This window comes from Henckelia pumila, chromosome 3 (genome assembly GCF_033568475.1).
Source record: "Henckelia pumila isolate YLH828 chromosome 3, ASM3356847v2, whole genome shotgun sequence".
NCBI classification, from domain to species: Eukaryota; Viridiplantae; Streptophyta; class Magnoliopsida; order Lamiales; family Gesneriaceae; genus Henckelia; species Henckelia pumila.
Window position 1 is genome coordinate 80772985 of NC_133122.1, and position 9591 is coordinate 80782575.

A 9591-nucleotide genomic window follows, 5' to 3' on the forward strand; every position below is an offset into this window, starting at 1 on the left:
CCACTTTAAAGAAGGATAAACCGGTTCTCTTGGTGGGCTCCTCTTCTTCAGCTAAGAAGGGGCCAAGTACAAAGGGTAAGAAACGTTCTGCCCCATCCAAGAAAACCGGACCCAAGAAGAAGAACAAGACAAAGGCTTCAAACATGGAAAAGTCCAAGGATGTTTGCCATCACTGCAAGAAACCCGGTCATTGGAAACGTAACTGCAAGGAATATCTAGAGCAGTTGCGAACTGCGAAGGGTATGTTTTATATTGAAATAAATGTTTCACTTAATACTACTTCTTGGGTATTGGATACCGGATGTGGATCTCACATTTGCAATGATTTGCAGGTGATGACAAGAAGTCGCAAGCTTAGAATGGGTGAGACCCAGCTGAGGCTCGGAAATGGTTCTAGAGTTGAAGCCAAAGCTGTGGGAGACGTTTATTTAATTTTGCAGAACGATTTTAAGTTACTTTTGAGAGATGTTTTATTTGTTCCAGATTTGATTAAAAACATTATTTCTGTTTCTATGCTTGATAGAGATGGTTTTTCTTGCAATTTTGTGAATGGGATTTGCAATATTTACAAGAATGAATGTTTGATTGGAAATGGACAACTTGAAAACGATCTATATAACTTAAAATTAAAAGACGTTCCAATAAATTATGTTGATAAACCGGTAACAACGAACAAAAGGAAAATCGATAGTCAAAACCCGGCAAACCTTTGGCATGCTAGGCTAGGTCATATTTCATCAAGGAGGATGAACAAGCTAGTGGGAGAAGGCATGTTTGATATGTCTGATATTAACTCTCTACCTACTTGTGAGTCCTACCTGAAAGGAAAAATGACTAAAACTCCATTCAAGGGGAAACCTGAGCGTAGTCAAAATCTGTTGGATTTGATCCATACAGATATTTGTGGTCCATTTAGAATTGGTACTCAATTTGGCCACACCTACTTCATTACCTTTACTGATGATTATTCAAGATATGGGTATTTATATTTAATGAAATATAAGTCTGAAGCATTTGAAAAGTTCAAAGAATTCAAGGCTGAAGTAGAAAATAAGCTAGGTAAAATTATTAAAGCACTTCGATCGGATCGAGGTGGAGAATACTTAAGTACCGAGTTTTTGGACTATCTGAAAGAGAATGAGATTCTCTCTCAGTGGACTCCTCCTATGACACCTCAGCTGAATGGTGTATCGGAGCGTCGTAATCGAACTTTGTTGGACATGGTTCGATCCATGATGAGCTTCACTGAGCTTCGACCTTTGTTTTGGGGCTACGCGCTTGAAATGGCGGTATTGTTGTTGAACAACGTTCACACCAAAGCAGTGGATAAAACACCATACGAGTTATGGAATGGCAAAACTCCTAAGTATTCGTACTTTAGGATTTGGGGATGTCCTGCTTACGTGAAGCAGACAGTGGGAGATAAGTTGGATAGTCGATCCACCTTATGTTATTTTGTAGGTATCCGAAGAATTCAATCGGATATTATTTCTATCATCTTACTGAAACAAAAGTGTTTGTTTCAAGAAATGCCACCTTCTCGGAGAAGGAGTTCTTATTGGATAAGAAAGGCAAGATGATGGAACTCGAAGAAATTCGAGAAGAACCCGAAATACAAAATAATGATCCCATACCTCAAGAATCTTCAGAGGACACGCCTATACCTAGAAGATCCGAGAGGACTTCTAGACCTCCTATTCGATATGGTCTTCTTCTTGAAGATGATCAAGATGAACCCGACGTTGGATGTGATCCAAGAAACTTCAAGGAAGCAATTTCTGATGCGGATTCAAATTTATGGCTTGAAGCTATGCAGTCGGAAATAGATTCGATGCATACAAACCAAGTTTGGTCTATAGTAGATCCTCCCGATGGAATTGTTCCAATAGGGTGTAAATGGATCTACAAGAGAAAGCTTGGTCCTGATGGTAAGGTATTGACCTACAAGGCACGATTGGTGGCGAAAGGTTATACTCAAAGACAAGGAGTTGACTATGATGAAACCTTTTCACCAGTTGCAATGTTCAAGTCCATAAGAATCCTTATTGCCATAGCTGCTTGGTATGACTATGGGATATGGCAAATGGATGTGAAGACTGCATTTCTTAATGGAAACATTAAGGAAGAGATCTATATGACGCAGCCTGAGGGATACACATCCATGGGAAGCGAGCATAAGGTATGCAAGCTTCAGAGATCGATCTATGGTCTCAAACAAGCATCAAGAAGTTGGAACCAGAAATTTGATGAAATAATAAAGGATTTTGGTTTCATCGAGAACCCGGAGGAACCGTGCGTGTACAAGAAAGTAGTTAAGGATGCTGTGACATTCTTAGTACTTTATGTTGATGACATCCTACTCATTGGGAATGACGTAGGGATGTTGCAGTCAACAAAGATATGGTTATCAGGTAGATTCTCGATGAAGGATTTAGGTGAGGCATCCTATATTCTAGGAATTCAGATCTATAGAGATAGATCTAAAAGAATGATAGGACTCACTCAATCAACTTACATCGAAACCATATTGAAAAGGTTTTCAATGGATGGGTCCAAGAGAGGACATCTACCTATGTGTCATGGAGTTTCTCTATCCAAGTCCATGTGTCCCAAGACTGATGAAGAGATAGAGAAAATGACACATGTACCATATGCGTCAGCCATAGGTAGTATCATGTATGGGATGATATCTACCAGACCGGATGTAGCATTTGCTCTGAGTGTCACGAGCAGATATCAAGCCAATCCCGGTCAAATGCATTGGAAAGCCGTGAAGGACATTCTTAAGTACTTACGAAGGACAAAGAATATGTTCATGGTATATGGAGGAAGAGAATTGAAATTGGAAGGCTATACCGACTCTAGCTTCCAAAGTGACGTGGATGACTCGAAGTCAACCTCTGGATTTGTGTTCATGCTCAATGGCGGTGCTGTCTCTTGGAAGAGTTCCAAGAAGGACACCACAACGGATTCCACCACTGAGGCAGAATACATTGCGGCATCAGCTGCTGCTAAAGAGGCCGTTTGGATGAGGAATTTTGTCCAAGAGTTGGGCATTATTCCTGAAGTTGTTGGTCCAGTCCCGGTGTACTGTGACAACACGGGTGCCATTGCTCAGGCAAAGGAACCAAGGTCTCATCAAAGATCCAAACACATACTGAGGAAATACCACATCATCCGGGAGATCGTGGAAAGAGGAGACATCACTGTCGAGAGAGTGGCCTCTGCAGACAATATCGCTGATCCACTTACTAATCCCTTGCCAGGACCATTATTTGACAAACATCGCGAAGCAATGGGACTACGTAGTATGACTAGTTGGATTTAGGGCAAGTGGGAGATTGAAAGAGTGGGTGCCCGGTGAGCCAACTTGTGGCTAAGGGCTTTTATGACTCTATGTATAAACAATCTTTTGTTTAATATAATTTACACTTTTATAATGGCGTTTACTTTATCTTTTATCATATTATTATGTTGTGACATACTATAAGATGTTTAGATGAAAACCTTGAATATACTATAGTGTATGTAAGATGTGGTGGCACATGGGGATGGCTATCATGAAACACATCTTATAGTTACTGTATATTCTAAACAGTTCCTAGTCGATTGAGCCGTCCGTTAATAAGGATAAGGATCGCTCGAGATTGAGACTAGCATTTGCGATGCCAAGTACCACGTTTCATTGGTATGGAACATAGAGATGTTCAAAGCATGCAAATGGATATTCATACGATGAATGATCGAACTACCCTATCCGGATTTTCCAAGTGGTTATCACTTATCGAGTGGATAAAGTCCGAGGTTTTGGCTGTACACCATTAGTCCTTACTACTTGAAACATCATTGAGACTCTATATACTAGGATAACTGTACCCAATACCGACACCTGATGACCCCAATAGAGTCGGTAAACGAGTCAAAGTACAGTACTAGTATATAGAGTCTCAATGATGTTTCAAGTAGTAAGGACTAATGGTGTACAACCAAAACCTCGGACTTTATCCACTCGATAAGTGATAACCACTTGGAAAATCCGGATAGGGTAGTTCGATCATTCATCGTATGAATATCCATTTGCATGCTTTGAACATCTCTATGTTCCATACCAATGAAACGTGGTACTCGGCATCACAAATGCTAGTCTCAATCTCGAGCGATCCTTATCCTTATTAACAGACGGCTCAATCGACTAGGAACTGTTTAGAATATACAGTGAATATAAGATGTGTTTCATGATAGCCATCCCCATGTGCCTCCACATCTTACATACACTATAGTATATTCAAGGTCTTCATCTAAACATCTTATAGTATGTCACAACATAATAATATGATAAAAGATAAAGTAAACGCCATTATAAAAGTGTAAATTATATTAAACAAAATATTGTTTATACATAGAGTCATAAAAGCCCTTAGCCACAAGTTGGCTCACCGAGCACCCACTCTTTTAGTTTTATACAGTTATCCTAGATAGGGATACCCGGTCATTTGCATGCATCATATTTGTATGTTTTACCCATGCTTTCGTATTGAGCTTAGAGCTCACGTCCAGTCTTTTAGGTGTATCTGGACATCTCATTCGACGGGGCAGGTGTAGGTGCAGGATTGGGCACCAGGAGCTTGGAGTCTCCAGTGACCAGTGAAGACAGCAGGATTAGCTGTAGGTTTTTTTCCCTTTAAGCTTATTTATTCGATTGGGTTGTATAATCGAATTTGTTTAACCGATTGTATTCTTCCGGTCTACTTTTATTTAAGTCTTCCGCAACAATTTATTTAATGCATGCTTAATTATGATCTTAACTCTGATTAGGTAGTGGATCCGGGTTGGGTCGCTACATTTATTGGTATCAGAGCATGCATGCAAAAGACTTGGGATATAGTATTAAGACTTTGGGTTATCCTTATAAGATTGATGAGACCTTGGAAGAGGTGATGATGCAGCGATTAGGTTGCCCGAATACTATCATCATCGGCAGGATTTTTGAAAATTTGTCTTGTGGGATTCCAGCAAGTAAGAACAGGAGCGATAGATCTTGTCCGAGCTTTCAAGACTTCTACTCATATGGATCCTAGATTTGGATCGAGTACCGGATGACAAAGGCAGTGGCAGAGAATTGGTGGGGACTTACTTGATGTTTGCATCTGTACAGTAATTACAATGATGACAGTACTCTGAAGATTCTCCAGTCGTAGTTGGAGAGATTTTCATATAGACCTTCACCAGGGAATGCCTCGAGTGCCTAAGGAATGACAGGTTTCGAGCATAAGGTCATTAAATTCATGCGGAACATGGTTTTGCCTTTATGCATGTATCTATGCTTTTGGTAGACGAACGGGAAACTTCATGTTCAAAAGCATGATTTAGTTACAAGAAGAAAGCTGATGGTAGATCATGATCAGAAGAGGTCGGCCGACATGCACTGACGCAGAGCATAGCTGGTTAGCTATCACGTTCCATTTATCCGGAGTTCTTTGCGGGAGGATATGTAGAGAGACTTGGACGGGAGTACTCTTGAATTGATGCGTGTGTCGATTAGAAGCTTCATGCTCAAGGAACGAAGACTAGTACGATGATTTAAATATTGTATTGTTGTAGTTGTAAACAGTATTTCTGTTGTAATGAATCATCATACTTTGGTTGTATCATTTCAAGTTCATTTGTACATTTCATTGTATTTTGAATACTGTAATTGTATTACATGGGATTGTAATAAAGAGAATTGTACATAACTTGAAGCAATGATACATGTATTATTTATCAAGAAATTCGTGAATGATTGCAAGTGATTTTGCTAAGATTGGCATGGTTTTAGTTGATTAGTGTTCAAATATTGTAACTCATGGATTTGGAGTAAGCCAGCTGTAACTTTTTGACTTTGTTAGTCTATGCTTTTCCTAGGATTGACCTAGTTAGTCAGTGGACTAAGTTAATGCCAACGATGAGTTGATTCATCAGTGGGCATTAGTTTTGTACTAGGTTGTTTCCTTAGAATAGTAGGCTGTAGGACCTTATTTTGGTTGAGACTTGTGATGATGGGTTTTCATCAAGATGCCAGGTCCAGTATATGTCGAGAGTTGTGGACTATGACCATGATTTTACATGAGGAGGCGCGACCCTATGTCGATGTACCTGGGAGCCTTTGTGCTTCAGGGATGGCGGTGGAAAGGCTACTCAGTCTAGAGTTTTGATAACAGTCACGACGAGGTTTGACCTTGGATTAGATATCAGGTTTGATATCGATGGTTCGATATCGTCTGGTGTGCCATAGATATAGGTTGAGTTTTCTGCTATGGGAACCAGTCTTGGAGGAATTTCCTTGACAAGTGTGTACTCTGAGCAGAGATATTTTGACCTCTGAGATACTGTTAGACTAGTGGTTCTAGTAGGAAGACGGATTTCTACCAGCGATAACTAGGGGTTGTCATCATAGTTGTGGTTAGGGTTTCTCTGCGATAGGAGTCATCCAAGAACTTGGATGAGATGTTGTTTTCGAGAATTCGACTTGAATAGGAGAATTTCTTCATGATGATTAATCTCATCAATAATGGGATTATATCGGATGTTAAAGACTATTTAAGACGAGAGGGAAGCGTGGCCTATGCCCGTGAAGCCTTGGTGATTGTCCAGGTAGGTTATTGAGGTAAGCTACCTTAGTCTTAATTTGTTGCGGAGTCTTTGCGAGGAATATAATCAGGATCGTGTCCGGAGATTGTGAGAATCCTTGGGAATCGTTAGTTATGATTCTTGGACTTGACGAATCATGGCGTTCATCCTGAATGAACAAGGCAAGGATAGTGAGTCCAATGGTTGCGTTAGGTATTGTCTGACTCTGTCAAAATTAGGGTGATTAAGTCTAGTGTACAAGGAAGCTGCCAGTAGTAATACACGATATTGTGTCGATAGACTACTAATAGCTATTGTCTGGTTATCAATTATGGGTTTGTTGAAACCAGAGCGATTTAGGTATTCCAAGTGTTGGGAATAGTAAACTTGTGGCAGCCAAGTCAAGAGTATTGATCGAGTCACATAGGTGTTGATGATCAGTGGCGGTTTGATCTAATGAGTGCGAGCCTAAGTAGATCGATGAGTTCGATTGGTTAAGACAATCTGTGATTATCGAGGTGTAGCAATTAAGAAATACTTGGGATAGTATTTTGTCACGTAGTACTTAAGGTGATTTGTATTTGGTACAATCTCAGCACAGTCAATTATTTGGGTAATTTAAGATCTCTAGGATTTCCAGAGATGGGGTTTCTTTTGGGATTACTACTAATCGGGGACGATTGCAATTGGACTTGTATGATCAAGTTAAGCGCTAACTTGACAATAGAGACACGCAAGGAATTGGTAGTTTCCAATATAGTGTCTTTTGCTAAGGAGGAACTGATATTAATTCCAGAAATTGCTTAGTGATAGCAATCGCATACTCGGGTCGAGTAAAGGAAGGGATCCAGATTTCTGCTTCATGTGGGAGTTTTCCATTGAAAAACAATAGTGAAGGTTGTCAATCGAACATTTAGATGAAGTGTTCTTGTGATGACATCTATGTATACTGTTGTGTTTTGGGTCCGACGAGAATTTGGAAAAGCTCATGGAAATTAGCAAGGGGACGCCAGTTGTCTGATCATGATATGTGATATTAACTAGGATCTAGTCTCGAGATCTAGCAGGTTGTGTCGCTAGTTTTCCATCATGATATGCGTACTACTGTTGATGTGACTGAGGTACTCGATGATCGACTTAGTATTCAACTAGGTTGCCTTTGGGATTGAAGACTTCGCAAGATCGTGACAGATTGAATTCGTTCTTTGCAGTCAGTGAGTCACATCCATGCAGATAGTTTGTCAAGGATATTGCATTTTAGCAATGGACAAGGGTCGGATGTGTGATAGGTAGCGAGCGTTGATGGTATCATTGAAAACTCCGTGAGGAGTAATACCAAGTGCAATGACTGTCGAGGTTCGAGACAGAATAAGAAGCGTTTCCATATTACTGTGCATTGTGGACTTTCCTAGTCGAGCATATTGGTGGAATCTTGCCTTAGTCTTGATGTGTAGTGATTTCAAGTATGTATAACTATCAGGAGGGTGTCCATCGATTGGAATTCATGGGTGAATAAACTATGGTCAAGATGATGTAGATCATCAGAGGTGTGATGACCTCCATTGAAGTGTATGCGCGGCTTCGCAGACCAATGGTCAAGAAAGGATTTTGTGACATTATTGTCATGAGATGAGAGTTCTTTGACACAGTGTTGAGTTATACTATGAAACGTGGACTGTGATTCGCACTAGACATGGTGGGCTGAATTCCCAGTAATGCTTGGGAATCTCGTTTGCTTTGGTGGAACATGAGAAGAATGACCAGTCTGGAAATTGTGTTAAGCAGTTACGTTGGTGTATAGCTTTGTGTCAACTAGATTTTCTTGGGGAGAAATTCGGGCTTTGTTGTGTCAGCACAGTGTTGGGATTGGTGTTTCCTGACTAGAGGTGTTGAGCACCGAGAACTTTTGGAACCATTAGATGGTTAGATTCGATTAGTGATTCGACGAATGGCATAAGCTAGTCAAGTTATAATTTGGTCTTCGTCAATCTAAGACTTTTCTTTAAGACGATGATCTCGATCAAGCGGGTATTTGTATCCTTCGTGATCAGGGAGATCGTGGTCAGGATGGAAGATGTATCAGTGTGGTGATACATTAGTGCCAAGGAAGTTTGACTGTCGACCAATAGCGCAGTAATCTTCAGTTGGGAGAATGTTAATGCGGTTCAGCATTAATGGAGCTTGCAGGGAATTCGACAAGAGTCTGAATGTGTCGAAAGCTATTTCGACCAGACACTCGAGCAAGGGTTTCTAGTACGTTCTCGAGGTTTACCCTAGATTTTGAGGATGAAATCTTTTAAGGGGGGAGAATGTAGTGACCCGTATCCAAAATTAACGATTAATGCATAATTAATCATTTAATCATGTTTAGATTAAGTAAAACATGATTAAGGAAATTTCAAATGGGTTAACGGAGTCCAAAAATGGATCCAGGACACTTAAAAATGGCCAGGAAGGTTCTAAGGGTTCGGAGGGTTCGGAGGATCCGAACCAGGTTAGGAGGCTCCGAACTGCATGGCCAGCTGTCCGAGAAAAATACATCATTGGTGACATCACTGATAGGACTTCGGAGGATCCAAAGTCAGGATCGTAGACTCCAAACAGGATTGGAGGATCCGAACCGGAACGGAGGCTCCGAAGTCGGGTTTGGAGGCTCCAAACTTTGCCTATAAATAGGGGGCCGAGATTTCATTTTCAACTCGCACGTCTCCTTTTTCTCTCTGAATTCCTTAGCCTTCTAGCTTAGATCTAGGGAATTCTAGGCGTCCTTTTGGGATTTCGAAAGTGGCATTGCGATCCAAGTTTCATAGCGGAGCTGTGGCCTAGTTTTGAGGCAATTGTCATCACCGGGCTGACGACGGACGCAGGTATAGCTATGATATCCTTAAATTATTTATGATTATGCAATAGCTTAGTTAAGACTTTTAGAGCTTAATTAGTGATGCATGGGTAATTGCATTGTAGAGTTTGTTGTAAAAACTG